Source organism: Lissotriton vulgaris, chromosome 6, assembly GCF_964263255.1.
Source record: "Lissotriton vulgaris chromosome 6, aLisVul1.2, whole genome shotgun sequence".
NCBI classification, from domain to species: domain Eukaryota; kingdom Metazoa; phylum Chordata; class Amphibia; order Caudata; family Salamandridae; genus Lissotriton; species Lissotriton vulgaris.
In genome coordinates, this window is record NC_141694.1 from 17,563,298 (window position 1) to 17,580,542 (window position 17,245).

The following is a 17,245-nucleotide window of genomic DNA, read 5'->3' on the forward strand; positions in this document are numbered from 1 at the left end:
GAGAAGAGTGCTGGAGGGAGAGGAGAGTGTTAGAGGGAGACAGGGGTGCTGGAGGGAGAGAACAGTGCCGGAGGGAGAGGGGAGTGCTGGAGGGAGAGGAGAGTGCTGGAGGGAGAGGAGAGTGCTGGAGGGAGAGAAGAGTGTTAGAGGGAGACAGGGGTGCTGGAGGGAGAGGAGAGTGCTGGAGGGAGAGAAGAGTGCTGGAGGGAGAGGAGAGTGCTGAAGGGAGAGGGGTACTGGAGGGAGAGAAGAGTGCTGGAGGGAGAGGGGTACTGGAGGGAGAGAAGAGTGCTGGAGGGAGAGAAGAGTGTTAGAGGGAGACAGGGGTGCTGGAGGGAGAGAAGAGTGCTGGAGGGAGTGAAGAGTGTTAGAGGGAGACAGGGGTGCTGGAGGGAGAGGAGAGTGCTGGAGGGAGAGGAGAGTGCTGGAGGAAGAGAAGAGTGTTAGAGGGAGACAGGGGTGCTGGAGGGAGAGAAGAGTGCTGGAGGGAGAGGAGAGTGCTGGAGGGAGAGGAGAGTGTTAGAGGGAGACAGGGGTGCTGGAGAGAGAGAAGAGTGCTGGAGGGAGAGGAGAGTGCTGGATGGAAAGAAGAGTGCTAGAGGGAGAGGAGAGTGTTAGAGGGAGACAGGGGTGCTGGAGAGAGAGAAGAGTGCTGGAGGGAGGGGAGAGTGCTTGCTGGAGAGAAGAGTGCTGGAGGGAGAGAAGAGTTTTAGAGGGAGAGGGGGTGCTGGAGGGGGAGAAGAGTGCTGGAGGGAGAGAAGAGTGCTGGAGGGAGAGAACAGTGCTGGAGGGAGAGGACAGTGCTGGAGGGAGTGAAGAGTGTTAGAGGGAGAAAAGAGTGCTGGAGGGAGAGAAGAGTGTTAGAGGGAGACAGGGGTGCTGGAGGGAGAGAACAGTGCTGGAGGGAGTGAAGAGTGTTAGAGGGAGAAAAGAGTGCTGGAGGGAGAGAAGAGTGTTAGAGGGAGACAGGGGTGCTGGAGGGAGAGAAGAGTGTTAGAGGGAGACAGGGGTGCTGGAGGGAGAGAAGAGTGCTGGAGGGAGAGGAGAGTGCTGGAGGGAGAGAAGAGTGTTAGAGGGAGACAGGGGTTCTGGAGGGGGAGAAGAGTGTTAGAGGGAGACAGGGGCGCTGGAGGGAGAGAAGAGTGCTGGAGGGAGAGGAGAGTGTTGGAGGGAGAGGAGAGTGTTAGAGGGAGAGAAGAGTGCTGTAGGGAGATAGGGGAGATGGAGGGAGAGAAGAGTGCTGGAGGGAGAGAAGAGTGTTAGAGGGAGACAGGGGTGCTGGAGGGGGAGAAGAGTGCTGGAGGGAGGGAAGAGTGCTGGAGGGAGAGGAGCATGCTGGAGTGAGAGAACAGTGTGGAGGGATAGAAGAGTGTTAGAGGGAGAAAAGAGTGCTGGAGGGAGAGAAGACTGTTAGAGGGAGACAGTGGTGCTGGAGGGAGAGAAGAGTGCTGGAGGGAGAGGAGAGTACTGGAGGGAGAGGAGAGTGCTGGAGGGAGATAAGAGTGCTGGAGGGAGAGGAGAGTGCTGGAGGGAGAGAAGAGTGTTAGAGGGAGAGAAGAGTGTTAGAGGGAGACAGGGGTGCTAGAAGGAGAGAAGAGTGTTAGAGGGAGACAGGGGTGCTGGAGGGAGAGAAGAGTGCTGGAGGGAGAGGAGAGTGCTGGAGGGAGAGAGGAGTGCTGGAGAGAAAGAAGAGTGTTAGAGGGAGAGGAGAGTGCTGGAGGGAGAGGAGAGTGCTGGAGGGAGAGAAGAGTGCTGGAGGGAAGGAAGAGTGCTGGAGGGAGAGAAGAGTGTTAGAGGGAGAGAGTGGTGCTGGAGGGAGAGAAGTGTGCTGGAGGGAGAGGAGAGTGTTGGAGGGAGAGAAGAGTGTTGGAGGGAGAGAAGAGTGCTGGAGGGAGAGGAGAGTGTTGGAGGGAGAGAAGAGTGCTGGAGGGAGAGGAGAGTGTTGAAGGGAGAGGGTGGCGGTAGAGTGAGTGAAAGGTGGAACGGGAGTTGTATCTTTCAATCTTTAGTACATTTGTGCAGAACTGTTAAGCACAGGGAGGGAGTATGTCTGAGATCACTGCTTGGATTCTGAACGCAGAGCACAGCTATTGGAGTTTTTTCTAATTTACTCCTAACTCAAAGTAAAGGTCAGACAGAGGTGAGGTTACTTTTCGTTCTTTACAGGGCAAGAAGTGCTGAGAAGAGAAGTTAATTGATTGATTGATTGAACTAACCTGGAGGGATCCAGCTGGGATCTGGTGTCACCTGGAAGAGTTTAATCTCGCAGGGCCCGATTCGCAGAACAAACTTAAGACAAAATCGTAAACTTACTACCATTTTGGTATTCACAGGAGGCACTTACTCATTTCGGTATTCACAGAAGTTAGGACTCCTAAAGTCTTAAAGTTATGATTTTTCTCAGTTTAGGAGTAAAAATCCTAACTTGGTATTCACAGAAGGCATTTAGGAGTCCTAAAGTTAAAAGTCGTAATGGTAGTAAGTTTAGGATTTTGTCTTAAATTAGTTCTGTGAATCGGGCCCGTAGTGATTTAATCTCGTTGTAAAACACAGATATGGACTCTCTTGCTTCTCACTATTTGAAAAGCTCCTAGACACTTGTTGTCTTCCCCTCTGCGCTTAATCACTTATAACCGTAGAGCACAGACAGCCCTTTACCTCTTTTTTATTTACATCTATTTGTAAAGCAGACGTAAAACACAGCCTGCATCTTCACCCCTCTTAAAATACAGATCTAGGTAATGGTCCATCTAATTTACTCCTCTATCAATGTAAATAACAAGTGTATGTAGAGTGATTTAAATTAACATATTATGATGTAATGCAGAGGTAAATGTGATGTTGCATCTAATGTAATCCTCTCACAATTGTATGCAATGCTCCTTTTAATGTACACATGTTATGAGCTAAAGCACAGGTACATATGTTGCATCAAATGTACTCCTTTATTAATGTAAATCACCGGATATGTAATGTTTTTCATTAGCATGTATTATGATGTAAAACAGAGATACATATGATGTTGTATTTAATTTACTCCTTTATTAATGTAAATCACAAGGATATGTAATGTTTTAATGAACACATATGATGAAGTAAAGCAGAGGTACATGTGATGTTGCTTCTAATTTCCTCTTCTCTTGGTGTACGGAGCAGACATAGCTGATCCTGTTTCATTAAAAGGTACATACATATACTCATATGTCATTGTAAAGCACAGGCGTAGGTCATGATAAAAGCAGTTCTCTAATCTACTCCTATATTCACTCAAAGCAGTTACAATTGATGCCAGGTCTGATTTAGTCCTTCCTCGGTGTAAAGCACGGGTGTAGGGATACAACAGAGTCAGTGTTAATACCGGCTAAGGAGGGGTCCCTGGCTGCAGACATGACACACACATGTGCTGTTAGCACACTCTTACCACACAGAAGAACCCTCAAAACCCAAAGAGCATGGCTGGGATGGGGGGCACTGGGGGGGCATCAGGGGGGCATTGGGGTTGCATGGCACAGGCTTGGGATAGGCATGAGCGAGACATGTTGTAGGCATGTGCTAGGCATGAACGAGGCATGTTGTAGGCATGGGCTAGGCATGAGCGTGGCATGTTGTAGGCATGGGCTAGGCATGAGCGAGGCATGTTGTAGGCATGTACTGGGACAAAGGACACAGATATGGCATTGGTAAGGCACAGATATAATTAGGCCCAGGTTAGGCATGTTGGGCATGAGATGGGCAGACCTCAGTTACGAAGGTAGGCATTGGGACATACAGAAGGCATGGGGGAATCATGAAGCCATATGGGGACCCATGTAGTATCCACAAGATAAGCATGGGGGTGGCATTGGGACAGTGTGAGATGGGCATGAGATGGGCGTAGGGGTGTCTTAGAGCCATTATGAGGTGGGCATGGAGTAGAGCCAGTATGAGGTGGGCATGGGGTAGAGCCAGTATGAGGAGGGCATGGGGTAGAACCAGTATGAGGTGGGCATGGGGTAGAGCCAGTATGAGGTGGACATGGGATAGGGCCAGTATGAGGTGGGCATGGGGTAGAGCCAGTATGAGGTGGGCATGGGATAGGGCCAGTATGAGGTGGCCATGGGATAGGGCCAGTATGAGGTGGGCATGGGATAGGGCCAGTATGAGGTGGGCATGGGGTAGAGCCAGTATGAGGTGGGCATGGGATAGGGCCAGTATGAGGTGGGCATGGGATAGGGCCAGTATGAGGTGGGCATGTGATAGAACCAGTATGAGGTGGGCATGGGATAGGGCCAGTATGAGGAGGGCATGGGGTAGAACCAGTATGAGGTGGGCATGGGGTAGAGCCAGTATGAGGTGGGCATGGGATAGAGCCAGTATGAGGAGGGCATGGGGTAGAACCAGTATGAGGTGGGCATGGGGTGGAGCCAGTATGAGGTGGGCATGGGGTAGAGCCAGTATGAGGTGGGCATGGGATAGGGCCAGTATGAGGTGGGCATGGGATAGGGCCAGTATGAGGTGGGCATGTGATAGAACCAGTATGAGGTGGTCATGGGGTAGAACCAGTATGAGGTGGGCATGGGGTAGAGCCAGTATGAGGTAGGCATGGGATAGGGCCAGTATGAGGTGGGCATGAGATAGGGCCAGTATGAGGTGGGCATGAGATAGGGCTAGTATGAGGTGGGCATGGGATAGGACCAGTATGAGGTGGGCATGGGGTAGAGCCAGTATGAGGTAGGCATGGGATAGGGCCAGTATGAGGTGGGCATGGGGTAGAGCCAGTATGAGGTGGGCATGGGATAGGGCCAGTATGAGGTGGGCATGGGATAGGGCCATTATGAGGTGGGCATGGAGTAGAGCCAGTATGAGGTGAGCATGGGGTAGAGCCAGTATGAGGTGGGCATGGGATAGGGCCAGTATGAGGTGGGCATGGGGTAGAGCCAGTATGAGGTGGGCATGGGATAGGGCCAGTATGAGGTGAGCATGGGATAGGGCCAGTATGAGGTGGGCATGAGATAGGGCTAGTATGAGGTGGGCATGGGATAGGACCAGTATGAGGTGGGCATGGGGTAGAGCCAGTATGAGGTAGGCATGGGATAGGGCCAGTATGAGGTGGGCATGGGGTAGAGCCAGTATGAGGTGGGCATGGGATAGGGCCAGTATGAGGTGGGCATGGGATAGGGCCATTATGAGGTGGGCATGGAGTAGAGCCAGTATGAGGTGAGCATGGGGTAGAGCCAGTATGAGGTGGGCATGGGATAGGGCCAGTATGAGGTAGGCATGGGGTAGAGCCAGTATGAGGTGGGCATGGGATAGGGCCAGTATGAGGTGGTCATGGGATAGGGCCAGTATGAGGTGGGCATGGGGTAGAGCCAGTATGAGGTGGGCATGGGATAGGGCCAGTATGAGGTGGGCATGGGATAGGGCCAGAATGAGGTGGGCATGTGATAGAACCAGTATGAGGTGGGCATGGGATAGGGCCAGTATGAGGTGGGCATGGGGTAGGGCCAGTATGAGGTGGGCATGGGGTAGGGCCAGTATGAGGTGGGCATGGGGTAGGGCCAGTATGAGGTGGGCATGGGAGAGGGCCAGTATGAGGTGGGCATGGGGTAGGGCCAGTATGAGGTGGGCATGGGAGAGGGACAGTATGAGGTGGGCATGATTTAGGGCCAGTATGTGGTGGTCATGTGATAGGGCCAGTATAAGGTGGGAATGGGATAGGGCCAGTATCAGGTGGGCATGGGATAGGGCCAGTATGAGGTGGGCATGTGATAGGACCAGTATGAGGTGGGCATGGGATAGGGCCAGTATGAGGTGGGCATGAGATAGAGCCAGTATTAGGTTGGCATGGGATAGGGCCAGTATGAGGTGGGCATGGGATAGGGCCAGTATGAGGTGGGCATGGGATATGGCCAGTATGAGGTGGGCATTGGATAGAGCCAGTATGAGGTGAGCATGGGATAGGGCCAGTATGAGGTGGGCATGAGATAGAGCCAGTATGAGGTGGACATGCAGTGGGCATGGGGAGGCTGCACTCACTGAATCCGGAACGTTCCTCTGTCCCGCACAAGTGTATTCAGGTTGGACTGGGTGCGGCGGAGGTAGTTGATAAATGTTCGAGGCACGGGGCAGTTTGCGCGCATCTTCTGCACGAAGGCAACCTCGATTTCTGATCTGCAAGGATACTCGAGCTTTGACCCCTTTGCACCTTTTATGGCCTGTTCATACTCGCTTGACCATATATAGTCTATGTAGTGTGTGCACTGGACGGCGTAATAGCTAGGTGTACAAATGTTCCGTGTATGGAGGCTGGTCTGGTCTCTCTGGAAGGGCTGGTACTTGTCCAGGAGGACCTCACCATCCCTGATGTACCCAACAATGTGTGCTGAGATGGGCCTTGTGGCCCCGGGCCCCGTCAGCCCCTGCAGGGCAGCCAGGTAGATGTTCATGTGCACGTGCATCGTGGCCCCGTGCATCCAGATCTTGAGGGCCCTGGTGTTGAGTTGGCCATCTTTGAGCATGGAGTTGCGCACTCTCACCAGCTGCTCGTGAAGCTTCCTCTCGTACTCAGCAGTCTCTGCCAACAGCTTCTGGGTGTCGTTTACGCTCGCCTCCCATCGCCTTGTATAGACTTCCATCAGATCCCGGATCTCAGACACCTTCTCCTGAGCAAAGACCTTCTTCAGGACACTCTCAACGTCGGGGCCCCTCTTCACGTTGTTCAAGGCCAAGTCCAAGATTAAGGACAGGAAAAAGGCACCGATACCAAAGGCGTGGGGGATGGCAGTCAGGCCCCCGAAGAGGGTGATCACCTGTTTGGTGTAATCTGGGACCTTGTTCAAGGAGGCGGCCATCAACTCCTGGTTGTAGGTGGTGAGGGCACCGGTGGAGCCCACGTCCAAGAACTTCACGAAGTGCTCTTCTAGGTACATCTTGTCTCCCCAGAGATGGTCACAGCCCCAGCTGAAGAACTCTTCCTCCACCACACTCTCGGAGGAGCACTTTAACCCCATGGTACCAGAGAGACAGGAGGGGTCTCTGTCCACAAGAGCAGTCTCTGCTGAGTGAGAGCCTCGTCAAATGACTGTGGTCTCTGTTCAGTGACAGTCTGGTCTAACAGAGCGCTCTCTGCTCCACGAGTCTTCTTAGAGTGGTGTCTGCTCACCGACAGTCTCTGCCCACAAGAGCGGTCTCTGCTCACTGACAGTCTCTGCCCACAAGAGCGGTCTCTGCTGAGAGACAGTATGATCCAACAGAGCGCTCTCTGCTCAGTGAGTCTTCTTAGAGTGGTCTCTGCTCACCGACAGTCTCTGCCACAAGAGCGGTCTCTGCTCAATGAGTCTTCTTAGAGTGGTCTCTGCTTACTGACAGTCTCTGCCCAAAAGAGCAGTCTCTGCTGAGAGACAGTATGATCCAACAGAGCGCTCTCTGCTCAGTGAGTCTTCTTAGAGTGGTCTCTGCTCACCGACAGTCTCTGCCACAAGAGCGGTCTCTGCTCAGTGAGTCTTCTTAGAGTGGTCTCTGCTCACCAACAGTCTCTGCCACAAGAGCGGTCTCTGCTCAGTGAGTCTTCTTAGAGTGGTCTCTGCTCACCGACAGTCTCTGCCACAAGAGCGGTCTCTGCTCAGTGAATCTTCTTAGAGTGGTCTCTGCTCAGCGACAGTCTCTGCCACAAGAGCGGTCTCTGCTCAGTGAATCTTCTTAGAGTGGTCTCTGCTCAGCGACAGTCTCTGCCCTCAAGAGCAGTCTCTGATGAGTGAGAGTCTCACCCCAGGAGAGTCGTCTCGGAGAGACTGGTCGCCCTTTCCCCAGCCCGGGCTCACACACCTCGTCAGCGTGCACAGGAGAAGGCGCCGTCTCTGCTGCTGCTCTCAGGGCAGGGCTGCTCTTATACAGCCCCAGCACAGACCTCTGGGCCCCATGCCAAGGGGGTGGGGGAGTGTGTGGGGCGGGGGAGCTGAGCCCATGGGCTGAAACTCTCTAACCTCCCACGCATTAACTTTATTAAAAAAAAACTATTTTCTCCACATGAACCTACTGGTTTTGCTCGACAGAAATATACCTGAGTCAACTGTTTGTCAGTTTAGCCCCCGCCTCACACCCCACCTTTCATCTTCTGCTTATTGGTCACATGGGACTATCAGTACACAGACCCTGTGCTGCAGGGAGCCTGTCTTCAGTACACAGACCCTGGGCGGGAGGGAGCCTGTCTTCAGTACACAGACCCTGGGCGGGAGGGAACCTGTCTTCAGTACACAGACCCTGGGCGGGAGGGAGCCTGTCTTCAGTACACAGACCCTGGGCGGGAGGGAGCCTGTCTTCAGTACACAGACTCTGTGCAGAAGTGAACCTGTCTTCAGTACACAGACCCTTGGCGGGAGGGAACCTGTCTTCAGTACACAGACCCTTGGCGGGAGGGAACCTGTCTTCAGTACACAGACCCTGGGCGGGAGGGAGCCTGTCTTCAGTACACAGACCCTGGGCTGGAGGGAACCTGTCTTCAGTACACAGACCCTGTGCAGAAGTGAACCTGTCTTCAGTACACAGACCCTGGGTGGGAGAGAACCTGTCTTCAGTACACAGACCATGGGTGGGAGAGAACCTGTCTTCAGTACACAGACCCTGTGCAGAAGTGAACCTGTCTTCAGTACACAGACCCTGGGCGGGAGGGAGCCTGTCTTCAGTACACAGACCCTGGGCTGGAGGGAACCTGTCTTCAGTACACAGACCCTGTGCAGAAGTGAACCTGTCTTCAGTACACAGACCCTGGGCGGGAGGGAGCCTGTCTTCAGTACACAGACCCTGGGCTGGAGGGAACCTGTCTTCAGTACACAGACCCTGTGCAGAAGTGAACCTGTCTTCAGTACACAGACCCTGGGTGGGAGAGAACCTGTCTTCAGTACACAGACCATGGGTGGGAGAGAACCTGTCTTCAGTACACAGACCCTGTGCAGAAGTGAACCTGTCTTCAGTACACAGACCCTGGGTGGGAGAGAACCTGTCTTCAGTACACAGACCCTGTGCTGCAGGGAACCTGTCTTCAGTACACAGACCCTGGGCTGGAGGGAGCCTGTCTTCAGTACACAGACCCTGGGCTGGAGGGAGCCTGTCTTCAGTACACAGACCCTGGGCGGGAGGGAGCCTGTCTTCAGTACACAGACCCTGTGCAGAAGTGAACCTGTCTTCAGTACACAGACCCTGGGTGGGAGAGAACCTGTCTTCAGTACACAGACCCTGTGCAGAAGTGAACCTGTCTTCAGTACACAGACCCTGGGCGGGAGGGAGCCTGTCTTCAGTACACAGACCCTGGGTGGGAGAGAACCTGTCTTCAGTACACAGACCCTGTGCAGAAGTGAACCTGTCTTCAGTACACAGACCCTGGACTGGAGGGAACCTGTCTTCAGTACACAGACACTGGGCTAGAGGGAACCTGTCTTCAGTACACAGACCCTGGGCTTGAGGGAACCTGTCTTCAGTGCACAGACCCTGGGCTGGAGGGAACCTGTCTTCAGTACACAGACCATGGGTTGGAGGGAACCTGTCTTCAGTACACAGACCCTGGGCTGGAGGGAACCTGTCTTCAGTACACGGACCCTGGGCTGGAGGGAACCTGTCTTCAGTACACAGACCATGGGTTGGAGGGAACCTGTCTTCAGTGCACAGACCCTGGACGGGAGGGAACCTGTCTTCAGTGCACAGACCCTGGGCTGGAGGGAACCAGTCTTCGGTACACAGACCCTGGGCGGGAGGAAACCTGTCTTCAGTACACAGACCCTGGGCTGTAGGTAACCTGTCTTCAGTACACAGACCCTGGGCTTGAGGTAACCTGTCTTCAGTACACAGACCCTGGGCTGGAGGGAACCTGTCTTCAGTGCACAGACCCTGGGCTGGAGGTAACCTGTCTTCAGTACACAGACCCTGGGCTTGAGGGAACCTGTCTTCAGTACACAGACCCTGGGCTTGAGGGAACCTGTCTTCAGTACACAGACCCTGGGCGGAAAGGTTCCTGTCTTCAGTATACAGACCCTGGGCTTAAGGGAACCTGTCTTCAGTACACAGACACTGGGCTAGAGGGAACCTGTCTTCAGTACACAGACACTGGGATAGAGGGAACCTGTCTTCAGTACACAGACCCTGGGCTTGAGGGAACCTGTCTTCAGTACGGAGACTCTGGGCTTGAGGGAACCTGTCTTCAGTGCACAGACCCTGGGCTGGAGGGAACCTGTCTTCAGTACACGGACCCTGTGCTGGAGGGAACCTGTCTTCAGTACACAGACCATGGGTTGGAGGGAACCTGTCTTCAGTGTACAGACCCTGGACGGGAGGGAACCTGTCTTCAGTGCACAGACCCTGGGCTGGAGGGAACCAGTCTTCGGTACACAGACCCTAGGCGGGAGGAAACCTGTCTTCAGTACACAAACCCTGGGCTGGAGGTAACCTGTCTTCAGTACACAGACCCTGGGCTTGAGGGAACCTGTCTTCAGTACACAGACCCTGGGCTGGAGGGAACCTGTCTTCAGTGCACAGACCCTGGGCTGGAGGTAACCTGTCTTCAGTACACAGACCCTGGGCTTGAGGGAACCTGTCTTCAGTACACAGACCCTGGGCGGAAAGGTTCCTGTCTTCAGTACACAGACCCTGGGCGGAAAGGTTCCTGTCTTCAGTACACAGACCCTGGGCTTGAGGGAACCTGTCTTCAGTACACAGACCCGGGGCGAGAGTGAACCTGTCTTCAGAACAAAGACCCTGGGCTTGAGGGAACCTGTCTTCAGTACACAGACCCTGGGCGGAAAGGTTCCTGTCTTCAGTACACAGACCCTGGGCTGGAAGGAACCTGTCTCCATACACAGACCCTGTGCACCCCTCATTACCAGACATAAGACACAATTGATTTTAGAGCCCGCAGTGAGATTACTGACACTTTGTACTAGCTGGTTTGGTGCTGTAACACTCAGCAGCGTTCCGGGTGCAGCAAGGTTAAACAAATGGACACTCGACGCCACGACGCCCACTCAGTTATCTTAATTTGTCATTACAAGACTGCATTAAACACACAGAAGACAAGGCTGCGGCCACGAGCCCACTGCACATCATTCAAGCGCCAACTCCTGTCACAGGACAACATAAATCCCAATTATCATTTGTTTCAGTTTATTTTTTATATACGTTTGTGTGTTTTTTGTCTTATTTTCAGAAAATTGTCAAGTGTTTAACTTCTTTTCTTTCTCACATATTTATAGATAGCTTTGATGAAAAAAGTATTACCATTTCATTTTAAGGAGAGAGTCCACGTATCTTTTCTCTCCCTGAACTCTGTTTCAAGGTGAAACTTTATTCTAACGAGTATAGCACAAATAAAAGGGGTACATTTATTTAACAACCGTTCACGCACGCATGTTTTTTGCCGCCCTCTCCCTTTTGCCGCCTTAGGCGGCCGCCTAGTCTTGCCTAATGGCAGAAACGGCCCTGTGTCGACACATGCATGTCACCAGTTGTGATTGTGCAACGTCAGGTGGATTATTTTGTGCATGTTTGGGTGTGGCTGATGTGGCATGTCTTTGGTCGGGGGGTGCCAGGGAGGGGTGGTACCGGGGGTGGTGTTGGTGGGTGTTGTGGCCCTCCTTGGTGTCCGGGCAGCGTGATGGATGGCTCCATGTCTTCTGTTGCCCTTAGGGTGTGGCCCTGGGCTGGTCTCCCTTTTGTGGTGCAGGCTGCCGTCCGACTGTACACTATGTCAGAGCAGGTGTAGATTTCCTGGTGCTAACGAATCTTATCACCTGTTTTGTGTTTTTATCGCCGATGTGGCTGGTCGTTGTGAATGTTGTGGTGTGATTTTGTTGCAGATTTTGGCATGGGAACGCCCACTCTGCATCTCATTAGCGATAGTTGCTGGGGTCCTCTGTGGCGATGTTTTTTGTGGCTGCTATTGCGGGTAAACTGGTGCTGTGGGCTGTTTACTCCAGCTTGTGAATGGGGAGGTATTTTTATCGCAACTTTGGCTGCGATAAAGTGCCGTTGACTTGGCGATAGTTTCTTGTGAATATGCCCCTCTGTATTTTCTCGTATGAGGAATGTCTTGTTTGGATCAGAACTCATGGGTGTATTTGGATATGTATTATTTTTTAGAGTGGTAATATTATGTTATGAAACACATTTAATTTGCGTGTACTTAGTAAATCAATAAATTGTCAACTCCTCTTAAGGTCTAGGAGAAACCCTTGTATGGGGTTTTCTCAATGAGATTTTTTAATAGGCAATGTCTTTTGTAAATATTTGCTTGTTGTATTCGGTCATATTACTTGCAACCCTGATGAAGCCTTTTTTAAGGTGAAACGCGTTGGCTACCCATGTGTGAGAGAAAATGAGAAGAAAAGATTATGAATGAAAGAAAAGAAACTAATCCATCAATCAAGTCTTGCGACTGTTTAGTCACTTACCTGTTAATTCTTTGATACTCAGGGCCTCATATATGTAAAGCTGCGCATCACTGCGTGAAAGCAGCGATGGAACACTTCTCAGTACGCCCTCCTTGCGACATCAATGATGTGTCATATTTAAAGTATGACGCTGTAGCGTTCTAATCTAGGACCCTGATCGATACTGTGACCTTATGCCCCTGTACGGCTATAAATCCATTTATTCCCTATATTGGCATAACCGATCAAATGCAATATTCAGAAACTCGTCTCTGGCCTCACACGAACAGAGCCACATTTCAGAATCGCTTCCTATGCCACTTCCTTTGCAGCTAATTAATGCAATGACATAGCAGAAGTTACTATCTAAGATTCCTAGATTAACACTCCGAGTTCTTCAACAAGATAAAAACTCAGCAACCTGGAAAGCCCTGCTTGCTATGTTTTGATTAGTAATAGAACTCTAATGAGCGCTGATAGACGATCACTTCCTAGTGACATCTTTATTGACGTCTTATGTCCAAAAACTTACGTCAAACAAGGCACCTTTCAGGTATAAATATTACCAACGTTGCCTTAAGCAAACGCTGAAGCTGCTGCTGAAGTTGCTGTTATGCTGATGATACCATAGCTGCTATCGCTACTGCTATCGCTGCTAACTAGCGAACGATGGTGTGGTGAACTTAGGAGCTGAACAGCCGTCCCCCTGCAAGAGCCCAGCAGATGCAAGCTGCCCGTGGACGCTGCGCCTCCTCTTCCTCGACGCGCTGAGAGAGACGCTGCCTTTTCTCCTGCAGAGAAATTCAGCCCTGGCGTTTCCAGCCTACCCTTGCGGGTGACTGGGATATCGACCCCCTGAAGGAGATACCAGACCTCCATCATTCTATTCCAGAGGTATGGTGTTGACTAAACCCTTAGAGAGAATTCTTGAAGCAAACCTTGGCAAAACCAACTTAACTTAAAGCTACTTACTTACTCCCCTCCCAAGTATTAGGCTTAGGTCAGGTACACTGGGGTAGGCGTAGTTAGAAGCACCAGTTCAGTATTTTAGCCTAATGTATATATAAATGTATATATGTTTTATTCATTTTAAACCATTGTATGGCTAAGAAACCATATCAATGCTTTTACAGTATTATTTCGCAATACTCATCTTACTGTACGTACTTTTTATAACAAGTCTTGCAATTGTGGCAATTCATTTCTCTTGTACGAGAAGAAAGACTGTTCAATAAATGTTATCCTTTATTGAAAACGCCCGTCTCTCTATTCTCTACATATTGTGAAAGTAATCTGCACAACCACTGACTGAGTAAAATAACTGTCTATTGTTCACACGACTCTAGAGATTGACTCTTATCTGAGGAGCAAAGTTGTCATGTTGCATAGTTGTTGGAAAACTGAATCCCTTCTTGTCTGTACCAGGGAAGCTGATCACTTCCTATTCAGAGAAGAAAGTTTCCAGTGACCTCTGAGCTAGTTGGTAACAAACCCAATTAAGTTTAGCATAGTCAGTGGAGGCCTGGAAGATCCGCACTTCTACGTCGATACTACTGTTTATGTTATTCCAATGCGCAGGGCCTATTGGGAAAATAGGAACTACACTACATGGCGCCCAAACGTTTGGTAAGGCGATAAACTAACGCAAGACGTTAGAGTAACTCAGTCGTGCATTTTTCACACAGACCCCTTTCTCCCATAAATACTCCAATAGACGTCTGGAGTGGGTGAAAGGTTAAAATCCGCCCGAACTCAGTAGGAAGAGATTCCTATGTAAAGCTCTGGTTTATTCAACGTTGAAGGATACAGTGTTCCAAAATATTGTGCACCTAATCTTTGTCTCCTTGGAGACCTGCTCTGCAAACCTTGCATTCATACAATGCCAGGAGAAAACGGAACCACTGGGGCCGCAGCAGATGCGACTCAGCAGGGTCCCGACGGGACTATTGAACCGGATGCAATAATCATCCCTGTCAATTTAAGAAAATCTATAACTTTAAAATTTATAGAAAACGGACTGACACCACAAGGTGGTACAGTGATTTTCGTGATGGAGGCACACGAATATCGACAGACAGAGGTATTCTATTCATGGATAAACTTTCCAGCGGCAAACGCTAGAAAAAAAGAGTTCCAGTATTATAAAATAGAGGAACCACTGGATGAGTACGCTCCTTTCGAGGAGATTGAAATCCCATTAAAATACCAAGAACATTTACTTTGGTTTAAAGGCGCCCTAAAACATAATGATCATATTACCAGGCTCGGTCCACTAGGTAGACCAGGAGCAACGTGGCCGGTTCTAGCCAGCTACACACCACATCCGGACATTGCAAAAATGTCAAAAGAAGAGCTGTTAGTACAGCTAAAAACATTAATTAAAATACATAGGCAATTAGTCCAATATGTAATGTGGACTGCAACAGTCCAACCAGCTGTTAATGTACCACAGCTGACCCCTCATCAGGGGAACACTAATAAAATTGCACCACAGAAAATACAGTCATGTCTTGGTAAAACACCCGTAAAACGGGAACAAATTCCGTTCTGGTTAGCGCAAAAAATCACTCTAATAGAGGCAGTATTTCCGGATACTACCCCTATTGAGAAACACAGAATCTTGACCATCTGCCTTCCTATGAGAATCGCACCACACGTGGAGGACTGTGACACTTGGGGTACAGTCTTTGCTTCCATTTACACAAAAACACATGGTGTTCCGTCTATGGCGGTTAATACCAGATATACTAATACAGATATATGGTCCTGAACCTGCTTTAACTCTTGGTATGAAATTACTGAAAGACTTCAAGCAGGTCTCGGCTATATTATTAGCCAACATAAAAGGAGAAGCAGCATCTGTGGCGATCCGCCGGAAGTTGAAGGAAACAGATATAACAGATCAGCCAATTGAGCTTGCCAGAATCGTAGAAAAATGCTATGAAGAATTAGGTAGAGACAGCTTGGGTGGGAAACCAGTAAAGCCCCAACTGCCCGAAAATCCTGAAAAATTATTTATTGAAAATTATTCAAACACTCCTAAAAAGAGCTGGGATGGAAATAAACAATCCACTCCCAAGGAAAAAGTTTTCCAGTCCAGAGGAAGGTCTCCTCGACGGAGGGAAAGAACTCCGACTCGAGAACACCAGTCTCCCCAGAGGGAGCCCTCTGAGAAAAGATATAACCTTAGAAATAGGGATAATTTGAATAAACCTGATAGATATCAAAGTATTGATACACGTCCCTCTCGATCTTTTTCGCAGAAATCGGAAAGAAGAGGACGGTCAGACCCAGGAGAGCACACCAAGTCCAAAGACAAGGAACCTGCTCAGAGTAAAAAATCTCAATTTCCGAAAAAGAAGGTAGCCAGTATTAGAGTAATCAACCATGCCGAGAATACTGAGGACACAGTTGAAAAACGGGGAGTGGGCACAGACAATGTTAGACAGTGCAGCAGAAATCAGTATAGCCCGCAAGATCTTGATGAGTCATCTGGAGACAGTGGACACGAATGAATACATTCAGGTTGAAACTGCCGACACCAGACTTAGCAAGCCCCATAAAATATACGAAATAACATTGCGTATAGAGGGTGATAAGACTAGGAAAATAAAGGGTCTATTTTGGGATAAACTCTCAAAAGGCTATGATATTCTGTTAGCTGAAAAAGATAGGCCCCCGGAGTTTGTCAGGGAGTGCCCTCGTGGCGAAGAAATGATTATGCCTGCCTTCTCGAATCACATTCCGATTCACAAAAAATATACTTATGCAAGGAAATGGGCAGTAGCCCAGGCACCGGCATTATATAAAAATCATGTAGGATGGGATGAGTACTCACCTCCTCACAAAATCCAATTAAAAAGTGAACCAACTGCCCAACGGCAGTATCCCATTAAGCAAGAAGCTAAAAAACAAGTCAGGGAGATCTTAGATCAACTTGAATACCAGGGGGTGATTGAAACATGCACCTCTCAAATGAACAATCCTTTGTTTCCTGTCTCAAAGCCAGACAATTCATATCGTCTAGTTTTGGACTACAGACACTTTAATGCATGTTGCAAACATTTGCAGTACAAAACTCGCATAGTGCTGCACTAATGAACAACATAGTTAGGAAAAAATATAAAACGACATTAGACATATCGAATGGTTTCTTTTGTCAAAACATTGCACCAGAAAGCAGGTATTTGACCGCTTTCTCCGTAATGGGGTCTCAGAAAAATTTCTGTAGGCTCCCACAGGGGTTCAAGAACAGCCCAGGACTATTCTCAGCTAGAGTAACAGAGTTACTACAAATATATGATGATGAGGCATTATCTTACGTAGATGATATCTATCTCACAGACGACGACTTGGATACTCACTTGAAAAGAGTGAACACCATTATACTTGGGTTCGCAGCAGAGGGTTACAAATTCAACTTTAAAAAGTCTCGAGTTGCCCATCTGACAGTATTATTTTTAGGATACGAATTATCAAGTGAAGGAAAAAGCCTAGCGGACAACTTCTTAGAGAAGTGCGCTGTACTCCAAGCTCCAAAAACGCTGAAGAATTTACAATCCATACTAGGTTTTCTGAATTTCGGAAGAACTTACATTCTAAATTACGCAGAGAGGGTTAAACTTCTCTACGAACTAATAAAACCTGATTGTAAACAAATCAATTGGACTCAAAAACACACAGAAATTTTGAGATCACTGCAAACAGACATGTTAGCAAAAACAAAATTAGATACAGGTGACAACACACGCGATCTTATAATCAAAGTCATCACAGGAGGATGTGGATTCACGTATCTGACCTCTAATGAGGGAGAAAAGGTACCAATTTCAATTAAATCTCACTTGTACACA